The sequence below is a fragment of the Pan paniscus genome, chromosome 3 (assembly GCF_029289425.2).
Source record: "Pan paniscus chromosome 3, NHGRI_mPanPan1-v2.0_pri, whole genome shotgun sequence".
NCBI classification, from domain to species: Eukaryota; Metazoa; Chordata; class Mammalia; order Primates; family Hominidae; genus Pan; species Pan paniscus.
The window spans coordinates 84,595,127-84,609,961 of record NC_073252.2 but is presented as its reverse complement, the minus strand read 5'-3'; the positions used below and the strand labels follow the sequence as shown (position 1 = coordinate 84,609,961).

General features: G+C 39.0%; 1 protein-coding gene across 20 annotated transcripts in view; it reads right to left on the bottom strand.

Moving 5' to 3' along the window:
* PTPN13 (protein tyrosine phosphatase non-receptor type 13) overlaps positions 1–2,446 on the bottom strand; it is a 225,410-nt gene extending 222,964 nt beyond the window's left edge. For all 20 annotated transcript variants that reach the window (XM_055111581.2, XM_034958880.3, XM_055111582.2 and 17 more), the window contains exon 1: positions 1,768–2,446. The gene's annotated coding sequence lies outside the window, so the exon portion shown is untranslated. The remainder of the gene's footprint in view (positions 1–1,767) is intronic.
* Between the last annotated feature and the right edge of the window lie 12,389 nt (positions 2,447–14,835).

The window sequence follows — 14,835 nt, the reverse complement described above, 5'->3', positions numbered from 1 at the left end:
AGCTAATTCCCACATTCACATACCGTATTTAGGAGGCAGCCCTCAAAAACAACAACAAAAAGATGACGTAAGTTTTATAACGTGACCCCATCATAGCATTAAAATCTGACTTTTAAATTGACACTGGTTTTAATGGTGTGCGTGTATGTTACTTGTGACATGAAAAGCCATTTATATTTTTGGATGCTGGTAATCACCCTCCAAAATATAACTAGGCTTTACATGCAAGTAAAAATGGTGGGACAAATGCAAATTCAAAGATAAACCTACATAATGGTAAAGCAAGCTATCATTCTCTAATTGTAAAAGTGAAAAACACTATGAAATCAGTCCTTTTCTTAACAACTAACCTCAAATATTTTTCTGTTTTTAGTTCTAATTTCCATCCTATCCTCTCCCCACACATACTCCCACAAAGCCTCTAGAACATCAAGTAGAACACAATGTTATGAACAAAGTATAATAAACAAGATTGGACGTCAGTCAGTGCGCCTCTGTATAAATTTACTAAATCAATATATGTATGAATTTACTAAAAAATGCTCCTAGTGATATTAAAACGAGAAATAATTTGTATCTTGGCACCACTACAAGCAGCCAATGAGCATGAAGCAAGTTTTCACCTGGACCCTGCCAACACAGTCATCAAGACTTTAGGAAAATACCTAAGCTTGTTTCATAATACATGCACTTTTACTTCCCCCCCCCCATCCTTTAGTAAACTTTCTAGATATAAATTTTAAAATCTTAAAATTTATAATTAGTTACCAGCGCCCTTCATCCCACAGATCAGGTGTCCTACATTTTGTTCAGGTCCTGCCTTGAAAACAAACCCGATTGCCCCATTTTCTGCGAGGGAGCTCAGCTCCAGGCAGCTCCCTATGAAGTCACCGCGTTTGTTGTTTCAAAGATGCAATTAAATGAAAATGACACAAGGCTGTCGAACAGATTAGTTGGAAGTGTGCGGTGGTGTCGATCATATACGTGTATGGCCAATGAAAACTGTATTGCTGTAAATCTCTTAGTGATATTTCTCCCCATCCTCCTCTCTCCATTATATTCACAACAGAAGGAAATTAAACTTTGTAAGAATTTTCTTGACTTTGGTTTAACTTTAGCTTCCCAGCTGTCTGCTCTTACAGTATCACGTAATGAGCAAAGCGGTGGGGCTAGGGGGCCGGAGGGTAGAGTGTTAACTTTAGCAAGCAGAAGAAAAGCAATAAAAGAGCTTGCATCAGACAGTGTCTCTCCCTCTGCCCCCTCTTCCTCTGCTTCCCCGCCATCCCACCCCCTTCTCGAGCCCTTACACATACACATTCTTCTGGGCGGCCTCTAACCACACCATCTCCACAATCATTTGCAGAAATTAGAAACAGACTCCGGGAGCCCTTCCCTTAAGCACGCACAGAGCGGAGCTGTGCAAGCACGACGGGGCAATGTCACTCCCTATTACCCCACAATCTCTTACTCCCCCTGTGGGTTTCATTCCCGAGAATCCGGCTTTCTTCCGCAGAGGAGATGGATCTACCTAATTAGCAATGGAGTTTCATCTCATTCTTCCCCACTCCAGTCACCCCACCCCCACTCTAACGTACAAAAACACCCACCACCAAAACCAAAGAAAAGTTCCTTCTACCCGGGCAACCGAGGAGTTGGGTTTAGGGACTGGAGCGAAAGCAGAGAGAGGAGGAAGAGAACGAGCGCAATGTACTTTGTTTTGCACTTCTGCACATGCAGCGCAGAGCCCAGGGCGGCTCTCGTCCTTACCGGCTGGTCCCGAGACCGGGTCCTGCTACTGGAGCGCCGGGCGAGGGCTGCAGGGACGCGGCGTCGGGGCGGGCCGCCGGCAGCCGCCGCGGGCGCCGAGAGCCACCACCTCTTCTCCCACAAGCGGCTGCGGGCGTGGGCTGAAGGAGCTGGAGAAGGAGCCTGGGGAGGGGGAGAAGAGGAGCAGCATCTCCTCCTCCTCCTCCTCGCCTCGGAAACGCTCCCCAGCGGCGATCCCGGCCGACTGCCTGACCCCCGAGCGCTCAACGCACCCCAGCCGCCCTACTGTGCTCGACGCCTCTCCAAGAGCTTCGCCAAAACCTTCTGGCGCGGGCGGCTCAACTCCTGTAGGCGATTCTGACCGCTGCCGAGGCGGACCGGGGAGCTACGGAGCACGGCTCGCCAGCACGACGGTCTCCAGGGGCCGTGAGCATGGTGTGTCACCCTCGCCTCAGCGTGGCCGCTGGAGCTACTCGCACCACTGGGGCTCCACCTCGGGCAGCCGCGCCGGCTCCGCCCCCCCGGTCCTGTCACTCAACCATTCCCCGGCACTGGGAGGACCGCAGATCTCCCACCCCGAGCTCCCCTCGACCTCATTGGCCCGCCTGGCATCCAGCTCCACCTCCTCCCTAGGGACGAGGTCGCCAGGGAGACCAGCGCCCCGGTTGCCATGACAACCAGTGCCTTGGGCCTGGCTTTTCGCGTTCTTCGGACTAGCCAGAGGCTCAGGTTGGTGACCGAGCGGCAGAGTTCCTAGCGCCTGCAGTGTGAACTCCAACTTTTAGGCCAAGTTGAAAATGCAGCCGACGACCCCCACACTTCTAACTTCAGAATCAAAACTATGACCCTAGGGAGTGAGGAGGAGAGTGAAAAATGCGTAAGTGCTGGCTCCTCCCTTACTCTTCGCTGCCTCTCAGCCTTGTTTCTATATTCTCACGGGGCGCTTTGGTCTTTGAAAGGAAGAGGAGAGAGGAAGAGCATGGCTTTGCCAGCTCCTTGCAGCAATATAGCAACTTAGAAATTGCGGGGTCAACGAAAAAAGCCCGGTGAGTTTTCCCACGGTTGTAAAGCTATCTTCAAAAGTGTGGTGACAGCACAACGCCAAATGCCCTAGGGAAAACTCAAATTCTCATATTTTTGAAAAAAGTTTGTAAATACTTGCCTTGTTATTTTATCTATGAGACTAAAATAATCCCGAAGTTCGAAAATTTAAGGAAAAGGTTTAACATAGTCGATAACCTCCCACTTTTCTATATACACTGAAATTTGGCCAAGGTATATCCAGACAGCTATACCCCTCCTTGCTGCAAGCCGAAATATTTGAGTTTCAATAGTTAAACAAGAGAGTCTTGCTGAATTCATGAACAAATAATATCCTGTGATTTGAGTTTTGAAAGTTTTGGGTTATTCTCAGAGGTATAAGGTAAACTGGTCCACTCTGGAAAGGGTACCTGAAGATAAATTTAGTCTGAGACCCTTAATGTTGAGCCCTAGGTAAATCTGAATTTCATGGCTGGCTCCAAAGTGGAGAGATCTGAGGCTTATTTGGCTTCCCCAAAAAAAGTCAAAGCAGCAATCCTAGGTTCCCTAGCCCCTGAGGCTGCCATACATGTATGATGAATGAGGGAATTAATAGTAATGATTTATCTTTGGCGAGCACTTGAGTTTTCATTATATCATTTACTAAATGAATAACTATGATAGATATCTTCAGTCAAATATGCCTTACAAGCATGCATTGAATGTGATTACTCATAGGGCTAAACACAACGGAAAATACACAGCAGGATTTTAAGCTAAGTCCCCGCTCCCAAGGAGCTAACCTGGAGCCTAAGAAAGAAAACTAGCACTCTTGAAACAATTTGAGAACAATTATAGCTAAAATGTGCAGCCAAACTTTGAGTAGGTAGCAGCTAAGAGAAAGTTTGCTATGTAAAATGGGCTGGATTCCTCAGTTTATGGAAGAGGGGAATTTACACTGGGCTTTGATGAATGCAGCAAAGATGAGGAAAGTCAGTTGAGGGGAACAACAAAAACTAAAGAGCAGCAGCAGGGATGAGTGGTGAAAGTAAATAACAGGCCAGGCTCCTTGGATTGGAAACACAAGTGGATGATTGGAGCCCTTTTCTCAGTTCTTCCCCAATTTTTAAATGTTCTGGATCATCTATCAGGGAGGTAGGAAAGGCAGGTTGGGAAGAACAGAAACTTTCATGAAACATCTGTCTCTGTTTGCCTCTGAAAGAAAGTTCATGTATTTATTGGAAAGAAAAGCAATATCCTTAATTAATGGCTGCAATAGCTTGTGGATTCACATCAGAAAGAAGGTATAGCAAGTATAGTGTTGTAAATTTCCGCAAAAGTAGACAAACCACAGTGTTGTTAGCTTTTTTCCTTTTCTTTTTCTTCTTCGTGTTTTTTTTTTTTTATTAAGGCCATTTCAGGTGGTTGCCCTCAAGGCATTTTCACCAGTAATCCCTCTGTTTTGGATGAGCTGAAAGACTGGTTTTAAAATACAATCTGTTAAAAAGTACACACAAGGGAAATCTACAGGTTAAATTCCTTTTGGATATACTCTAAAAGTCAATACTAACAAATGGAACCCAGCACTACATTACAAATAATATAACAAAATTAAGAGAAATTATTTCATGTGTATAGTTATGGCAATAGTTCAATAACAGAAAATTTTCTCATATGCTTGATTATATTAATAAGTCAAAGGAGGAAAACATTATGAGGATCTCAGTTGATGCTGAAAAGGATTTTGTAAAGTCCAGCATCATTCCCAATAAAAATTAGAATTTGTAATAATTTAAATATATATATATGTTATACTAAAGCCAGCCACTTCCTTTATAACTTAACATCGTAATTATTCCTATTGAAGTCAAGTACAAGGCAAGAATGTTCACCATCACATTGTAACAATAGAAACGATAGCCAATGCAATTAGATATAAAATAGAAATAAGAAATTAAGTACTGTAAATAAGTCAGGATTGTCATTTGTTTGCAAATAATATGAAAACTCCAAAGCATCAACTGAAAAGCTTTTAGAGGCAATAAAAGATAAATTAAGATAACTAGTTATAAAATTAACATACGGGGGGTGGGGCACAGTGGCTTATGCCTGTAATGCCAACACTCTGGGAGGCCGAAGTGGACAGATCACTTGAGTCCAGGAGTTCAATACCAGTCTGGGCAACATGGTGAAACCCTTTCTCTACAAACAATAAAAAAGTTAGCCAAGCATGGTGGGATGCACCTGTAGTCCCAGGTACTCTGGAGGCTGAGGTGGGAGGATTGCTTCAGGCCAGGATGTTGAGGCTGAAGTGAGCCATGATCCCACCACTGCACTACAGCCTGGGCAACAGAGTGAGATCCTGTCTCAAAAATAACAATAATAATAATAATAATAATAATAATACGAAAATCAAGAGCTTTCTCATGTATTATCATAACCAATTTGAAAATACAATATAAAAATCCATCCCACTTACAGTAGCCACAGAAATTTAAGTAGCTAAAAATAAACACTAAAATAAATTTATAAAACTGGCTGGGCATGGTGGCTCACGCCTGTAATCCTAGCACTTTAGAAGGCCAAGGCAGGAGGGCTGTTTGAGCCTGGGAATTCAAGACCAGCCTGGGTAACATAGCAAGACCCCATCTTTATTTAAAAAAAATAAATACATACATAATGTAAAATATAAACAAAAGTTATAAGACATACTTTAAAAATGATATAATTTGTAGTGGACTATGATTGTGCCTATGATTAGCCACTGCATGCTAGCTTGGGCAACACAGCAAGATCCCTTCTCTAAAAAAAATTTTAGAATCATGACAGACTTATGAGAAATAACAATGTTTGAAATAAAAAAGCAATCTACTTTTAAATTAAATACCAAGGTTGAAAGAATGTATAATTATCTTTTAAAAGTAAGTTATATATCCAGTATAATTTTTTGGGTTTTTTATTGTTGTTTTTTTTTGAGACACGGTCTTGCTCTGTTACCCAGGCTGGAGTGTAGTAGTGTGGTCACAGCTCACTGCAGCCTCGACCTCCTATGCTCAAGCTATCCTCCTGCCTCAGCCTCCCAAGTAGCTAGGACTACAGGTGCACACCACCATGCCCAGCTAATTTTTAAAAAAAGTTTTGTAGAGAGGGGTCTTGCTATGTTGCCCAGATTAGTCTCAAACTCCTGGGCTCAAGCAATCCTCCCTCCTTGGCCTCCCAAATTGCTGGGATTACAGGTGTGACCCACCACACCCAGCCTATCCAGTATAATTCTAATCAAATGTCCAACAGGATACTTTTAGGAATTTGATAAAATGATTTAAAAATTCATTTGGAAGAGTGCCATTCAAAAATAAGAAGAGTCTTAAAAAGAAAATAAATGAGTGGGAGTTACATAAAAAATATTAAAATAAAGTATAAATTAGAATGATAAGCAGTCAACTAGGTACAGGCAAAGGGCGGGATGATGTATATCATTCAGGTTACTGTGTTGAGAAACCTAGTTATTTCTTGTGTATCTTTTCAGACACACACACCTAAATATCCTTTTCCAAAGGATATTACTCATCTAGTATATTGATTTTTTAACTTCATAATATGTATTTTATTTCTGTTATCAGATGCTTTAGATGAGCCTAGTTCTTTTGAAAGGCTGTGTAGTATTCTCTTGCTTAGATGTAGCATAATTTATTTAACTCCTCACTTTTCAATGAGCATATACGTTATTTCCAAGCCTTTGCTATTCCTTTTTTTTTTTTTTTTAAGATGGAGTCTTGCTCTGTAGCCCAGGCTGGAGTGCAATGGCGCGATCTCGGCTCACTGCAAGCTCCGCCTGCCGGGTTCACGCCATTCTCCTGCCTCAGCCTCCCGAGTAGCTGGGACTATAGGCGCCTGCCACCATGCCCAGCTAATTTTTTGTATTTTTAGTAGAGACGGGGTTTCAAGTTGAAATATATCTCTTTGTATCCGATTCTGTCTTACATGTAGTGTACATCTGTAGGTTTAGCTTCTAGAAGTAAAATTGCTAGATTAAAGAACATTTTACTTTACTTTTTTTTTTTTTTTGAGACGGAGTTTTGCTCTTGTCACACCGGCTGGAGTGCAATGGCGCAATCTCGTCTCACTACAACCTCCGCCTCCTGGGTTCAAGCGATTCTCCTGCCTCAGCCTCCCGAATAGCTGGGATTACAGGCACAAGCCACCACGCCCGGCTAATTTTTGTATTTTTAGTAGAGATGGGGTTTCACCATGTTGGCCAGGCTGGTCTCCAACTCCTGACCTCAGGTGATCCACCCGCCTCGGCCTCCCAAAGTGCTGGGATTACAGGCGTTGGACCATTGTGCCCGCTCACATTTTACATTTTGATAGACAAAACCAGGCTGCCTTCCAGATAAGTGGTACAAGTTCCAGTCATCCTAACAAAGACGGAAAGTTTGATAGCATACTGTGTTTCCCCACATCTTCACCAATACAGCATTATCAAACTGTTTTTATCTTTCCCAGTCTAATAGATGTAAAATGATATCTCATTACAGTTATAATTTTCTATTCTATTTGAGGATATTTTTCTCTGCTTAAAAGCCATTTTTTTTCTGTTACCAAAAATATTCTCCCATATTTTCTTTTAAAATTTTTATGGCTTTGTTTTTCACATTTTATTCTTTCATCCATATGGAATTTATTTTGGTGGTAGCAGCAGCGACCCAGTTGTCCCCACATCTTTACCTAATAATTCAGCTTTCCCCCCACAGAAACGAAATCCTCTCTGTATCATATTCAAATTCCTGTATGTTCTAGGATCTACCCTTAAGCTCTTTTCTGTTTAATAACATTTAGATTTCCATATAAAAATCTGAGTCATAACATACTAGAAGGAGGTATGAGTGAATTCATTTAGAGCATTTGAGTCTTGTTTCTACACGTGATAAAAACCAAAAACTTAAAAGAATTTGTACATTTTACTACATAAAATATAATAAAAAGTTTCTGTAAGTAATAGAAAGATCATAGGTTAGTTTATTCCATTTGGAAGTACAATTTCAATGTCTTTCACAATTTATGTTTGTATCCTTTAATTTATTCTACTTCAGAAATTTATCCTACATATATTTATATACATGACCAGATATGTGATCAAGGATATTCATTGCCTTATTGTTGATAGTTATAAAATCAAAAACAAAATAAATGTCCATGCTAACAGAATGATTAAACTCTGGTAAACCAATATATATGATCTAGCAACAGAATCAAGTTGCCATATAGTATGATCTGATTTCTGTTTAAAAATACCTATATCTATAAATATATATGGAGATATTTTTCTGTTAACAATGTTTGAGGATTATAATTACAGAAAACATTGCATTTCTGAAATTAAAAAAAATCTTTACGACCATATGTTACTTTTGTTATAAAAGATCCACATCATTTATTGCTGCTACTACTAAGGAAATTAGAAAGCTGGCCATAACAAATATTGGCCTTTAAGTGGCATATGGGTTGTTCATCACTTTGGGACCGTACTCATGACACACTCTGACTCAAGAATATTTTATGTTGGACCCATGAACAACCACATAATGGAGCCCCCAGACTGTATTCCAGGTATGTGTGATTGTGCTTTTTTCTAGGGAAAATGTCCATACTTTTTTTCTCCTTTTAAAAGATGGGTCTTGGTCTCTTGCTCAGGCTGGAGTGCAGTGGCTATTCACAGGCACAGTCATACTACACGGTGGCCTCAAACTCCTGGGCTCAAGTGAATCTACAGCCTCAGCCTACCAAGTAGCTGGGACTAGAGGCACGCATTGCCACACCCAGCTTCATCCATAATTTTTTGACAAATTCACAAAGGGGTCTATATCTCTCCAAAGTGTTAAGAGTGTGTGTTTTAAATGCCAGTGATTTTTAAATGCCACCTTTTACCTCAAAGGCTGAAATGAATTCTGGGCTAATCTAAATCTGTAAATAGCAATGTTTTCCCAGCTGGCTTCTTGTGTTCATCTCAATGTGAAATATTTGCATTCTGGCTTGTACCAACTATGTTAGTGTTTTTCCCTACTTTAAGCCCAGGAGCATATTATCCTTTCTTGCTTACAGAGTAAGAGCTGTGATGGGAACGTTGCCCAGGTGAGAAGCAGAAGCAAGATAAGTAATCCACTAAAACATGAGCAGATAATTGAAGCACAAATTCTGACAGTGCTTAAGGAAGACTTTGTGAGGCAATACTAACACTTCCAAGTGAACCAAGAATTAGCTAGGGAAAAAAAATGCAGTGATAGAAACCAGATAGGACTAGAATTACCTTCAGGTCCATTGAATACACAAGTTATTTTCTTTTGGTAGTAGCTGAACGCTCTTTAAAATTTGAGAATTCCCCTAGGATGCAGAGTCACATGACAGAAATGACAGAGATAACTAAACACTGGGACAAAGTACATTGAAAAGAACACAGCGTTTGCACTCAGAAAACCTAAGTACAAATCTTGGCAAGCCACTTAACTTCTTTGAGTATCTTCCTCATTTATAAAGTGAAGGAAATAAGAATAGCGAATATGTTCCACACATGATAGCCTGTAATGTTTTTTCAATATTCAGCAGGAGCAAATACAATATATGCATGAAAACTGTAAGCTTTAGGCCACTATTTTTTAAAGCCAAACAACAAAAAGCTTTACAGGTTTTTGGAATTGCTGAATATTTTAGGCTTGAGATAATTTTTGGACGTAATTTTTTCGTTCTGAAGAGAAACTTTGGAAAATATTTACAGGCACCAGGACTCGCTAGATCTATGAAATACTAAGACAGAAAAATTTAATTGTGGTGCTCCTGTAACTTCCACTTTTCTTTGCAAACGAACTTCTTTTGTATATTTAGCTTATTTCCCGTTTTCCCCTACTGGCCCCAAACTGACCAGGGCTAGTCAGTTACACTTATTAGAGCTGGCTACACCGTAAAAGCAGCCATCTATTCTTACTTGATTTTCCAGGTGCTTCAAGGCTCTACCCTAACCAAAACATTTCCCTCACCTAAATTTTTTGGCTAGAAATTCTCACTTTTAGTTATTAATGAGTTAAACTGCAAAGGTTTTATCTTTAGAAAGTCATAGTTAAAATTCACTTTATTTTCTAGCTTTCTCTCTTCACACGTTAATGTGGATTGGTTTATCAGATTAGTTAGTTGTCATTTTAAACCCTAAAGGAGAGAGATACTGGAGCTGCAAATTCTAATTAACGAAGGGGAAGTAGGAAAGAGGGGAAGCCAGTTTCGATGATGAGTGAAAGACAGAGAGAGGAATTTGGTGGGGGAGAGGTATGTGGTATGAGGGTGGCCCTCGGGGCTGATGATACCAAGGGAGGGGATCAAGGAAGTATATGTAGTACTAAAGGGGTGTGGCACTGAAGTCAAACTGCCTAATTCACAATTTTTACTAGGGTTGGTCCTGTCTCTGACTCATTTCTACTACTTGTCCTGGCAAGTTATGTAACTGCCTATTCAGTTTGGTTGAAGGGAATACGGCAAATAAGCATAACCCTTCTGTATTTTTGAAACTTAGCCATGTTAGAACATATACTAAGTAATTTAATGTGAATATGCTCTAATCCTGACCCACAGGGACTTGCCTTAGGGTTCATGGCTGCTAATCTTGATTTGTAAAAGTGTTCCCAGAAATGAAGACCAAGACAGAAGTTAAGCTTTCTAGTTTATCTTCTGTCTTAAAGAGTGTGATTTCATATTGTCTGATGGGAGTGAGCTGCTGTGCAAGAAAATTGATAATTAAAGGCTTTGTTAGGTGGAATTAGAGCATTTAATTTAAACAGGCATCACTTGAAAATAATTTTTTTAAGTCGATTGTCTTGATTTTTACATCTCCCCCTATAATGTCTACTAGAAAACTTAGGAGGAAAATGGTCATATCTACAGAGACTAGTTATTAATCTAGAGCCAAACCCAGACTTACGATATTCATATTAAAAGGGGAACCTGCCACATTCAACAACATGAAGAGGGGAAATTTGTCTTAGAGAGCTGAAACGATTAGGATGAGTAGTTCTTCAGCTATTCTAAAAAGTTAAAGTAGAGAACTATAAAATATTATACATATATGATGTAAGCATTATATTTTAACTAAAAACCTACCGTTATGCATTCATTAGCCAATCTTTGGATGCTGGGCCAAGGCATTTTGACCATGGATCTACTGTTGGGAGTTCTAGATTGTCTTATTTACATAAACACTTTCCATAATGCAAAACCAACAGTTTTTTGTTTTAGTTTTTGTTAAAGGGAACATATAGCTTGAGGACACTTGTGAAACAATATGAGTTTAGAATGCTTCCATTAAATATATTTTTGTAATATATTCCAGTTTTCTTGCCCATAGTAATTTGTGGCAATGATTTGTCTTTCCATAGCATTCAATTTCATTTTTAAAAAATGAAGAGAGATTAATACTATATACAGAGTCTTGGAGTGTGGAGGGGGAAATAAGACTTTTTACCCTTCTAATGATATGGTTATTACAGTATACCATTAATATGAACCTAAAGAAGTATAAACTCTACTGCCTTTAATCAAAGAATATACTCCAGTTACTCGGCTTTCAATAAGCATTCTCTTGCTTTTTTGTTTGAATAATCTTCCTTTCTCCGGTCCAGTTCTCTTAATGGGAAAGTCTTCTCAATAGCAGCTTGAATTGGATTAAAAGTTGGATAAAAGTGTTAGATAAAAGTCCTGGATTGGATATTATTGAGCTACTGTCTTGGACTTTTAATCCAAGACTTTTATTGGATAAAAGTCTTCTCAATAGCAGCTTCAAGCTTCTCTTCACCAATAGCAGCTTGAATTGGGTGAAGAGTTAAAGTATCTGTTAACCAAAAATCACCTTCTTCATAACCCTGTCAGTTTGTCTACAAACTAGATTCCAGTTACATTAATAATGCAAATTTAGGCCAGGTAAGGTGGATCACACTTGTAAACTCAGCACTTTGGGAGGCTAAGTGGGAGGATCACTTGAACCCAGGAGTTTGAGATCAGCCTGGGCAACAGCCTGTAGACCCCATCTCTACAAAAAATTTTAAAAATTAGTCAGGTGTAGTGGTGTGCACCTATAGTCCCAGCAACTTGGGAGGCTGAGATGGGAGGATTGCTTGAGCCTGGAAGGTGGAGGCTTCTGTGATCTGTGATGGTGCCACTGCACTCCAGCCTGGTGACAGAGTGAGACCCTCTCTTAGGAACTCCATACTCCCCAAAATTTCTTACCACTCCCAATATTTCCAGGATTTTTCAAGACATATTAATATATGCTCTGTAAACTTCCTTTGTTTTTCCACTTAGACCTCCTAAAAGTTTAATACCTGAATGTCACTTACTGTAGAGTTTCCTGACATGTCTGCTGCTGCTTATACCCTCTGTGACAGAATTAATCTTGATGTTGTAGGGATTGTCTCTCAGTGATTCCCAAACTGCCTACCAAAGAGCTAGAGCTGGGCTGGGCTTAACTGCAGAAGTGAGGCCACCACTGTGCCATACTTTGTCAGTTGGTTCTTGAAGCAGCACCAGTTGGGTTCACTATATCACAAAGTCTCTAATAAAATTAACTATTTTATATGGATTATCACCCTACATACACCCATGCATGCACACACACAGACATACACACACTCACACACATTCATACATTCATTACTTGTCTTTTAACCAAAAGTAAAACACATCTATGCATAAATTCATTCACCAGCCCTTTCTTTGAGAAATCACCAGCCCTTTCTTTCAGCAAATAGCTAGACTCTGATAATCAGGATATTACAAGGGGGTGGAAGGTGGGTACCTCAATTTAGATAAGATAAAAGATATCTTTTATTTAAAGCACTGTTACCTACTTTGGGCATGTGATCATATTTTTCTCAGAATATGAACTCTTTTAGGGCAGTGCATCAGAAAGACTATTGGCCCCAAGTAACAGAGTATCTGATAAGCAGTGGCTTAAACAGAAAGGGTTATTTTCTCACATTAGAAACCAGGTAATAGGCAACTGCTTCTGACAGTGCAGTAGCTCAACAATATCCAATCCAGGATCACTGCAATTATCTTTACCTTCCTCTTAAAGTCATAACAGGACTGCAGCAATTCCACACATTCGATCCTCTTTCAAGACCAAAAAAGAATGATGGAAAACTGCGTTTTTTTAATGTAGAAAAACTGACTTTCCCCCAAAAGACTTCTCTCTAGTATTCTTTCACCTACGTATTGATGGCCGGAATTATGTCTTATGACCACTTCTGATTGCAAGGAAAGCAAGGAAGCAAGTACATAGCTTTTCTAGCTTCTAGAAAAGGTAGGCATGAGATGAAGGGATTGAAAATATATGGGGGCCAGGCGTGGTGACTCAAGCCTGTAATCCCAGCACTTTGGGAGGCTGAGGCGGGCAGATCACAAGGCCAGGCAATCGAGACCATCCTGGCTAATACAGTGAAACCACGTCTCTACTAAAAATACAAAAAAAAAGAAAAGAAAATATATGTTAGTTTACTTAGGTAACTGTACTACCTAAGTAAACTACTTAGGTACTTTAGGTACTGTACTACATGGGGGTACTACAGACAGAGTTAATGTTCACTGGGTGGTGAGGGTAGGGTGAACAGGTTATTTGGATGTAGTAACAATAAGTTTTTCCATCAATCACTAATTAAATAAGAAAGATCTTTATAAGCTATTTCAATTTAACAAACAATTTTAAATGATTATTTGGTTTTTGAATAATACAATAATATTTTCATAAAATAATATGTTAATTTTATTTATATCACCTAATTATATTAATAACACATTCAACTATAACCACAGTAGTAAGATAAAAATATAAATTATCAACTAAAATGCAAAAATCTTATAAAAGATTAAATTTTATGTAAAGTATCATTGTTTTCTCAGCTACTATAGAAAGTGTCCTATCAAATTACCAGTCTTTCAGGGTTCATTGGTTTAGTTCCCAATTCCTGTTTGACAGTCATCAGTGCCAGGCCACTGCCTCTCTCTTTTCCCACAGTGTCGTTTGTGTAAGTGGTTTTTTTAGATGACATAGATGATTATTTCTGTCTTGCTCTAGTTATAGATTAAGCCAAGTAAATGGAATAGCTTTAAGGAAAAGGAGGCCTGTTTTGGGAGGGCAAAGAGCCAAGGTAGTTATTTGATATGATCATGAATAAAGATAAGGTTCGTATAATTTTGGTAAAATCAAGGTTCTAAGTTTATATTTGCAAGATATGTGCAAAAACCCTTGCTTGATTTTGTCTGTTTCAAACTACTATAGTAATCACTTTCTAAATAGCATGTATTTATATTAGTAATCTGGTATCTAGTACTTGGAAATTATGCTAATTTTATACTGAACTTATAACAAAGTAAACAAAAACGTATTAGCAAATTTGCCTTGTACTTACAAATTTCTTCTTCTCAAAAGGGATTTTTAATTTTGAAAGAGTTAGAGATTACATTTGGCTTACTTTTTCTGTTTTCCTAAATGCGTTTTATATTTGCTGTTACTTTCATTTTTACAGATTACAAACAATAAACGATTTCTTGTACTTTTGAAGACAAAGAAAAAAGCCTGTAGATTCAGTATGAAGCTCTTGAGAATTCCTATTACACTTGGCACCTGATAAATGATATTTTAACAAAAAATAAGTTCCTGTTTGGACATCAGTTGTGCAAACCACTTGATTCACATGCCTCTGCAGTATTAGAATATATATATATAATATATATAGCTTAAAGTGTTTTACTAATTTCCAGAAACTTATCAGTGCCAGCAAATAACACATAAGAACATACAGCTCAGTTGGTGTGTCCAATTAATAATGTTTTTAAAAATTGATAGTCTATTCAAAGATACATAGAGGTTGTATAAAGAATTTAGAGTTCTTATACTTCACCAAAATAACACACACACACACACACACACAATAACTGAAAAAAAAGATAGCTTAGTTATACAAAACAACCAGAATAAATATAACAAATTTCTTTAAATAGAACACCTGCTGGGGA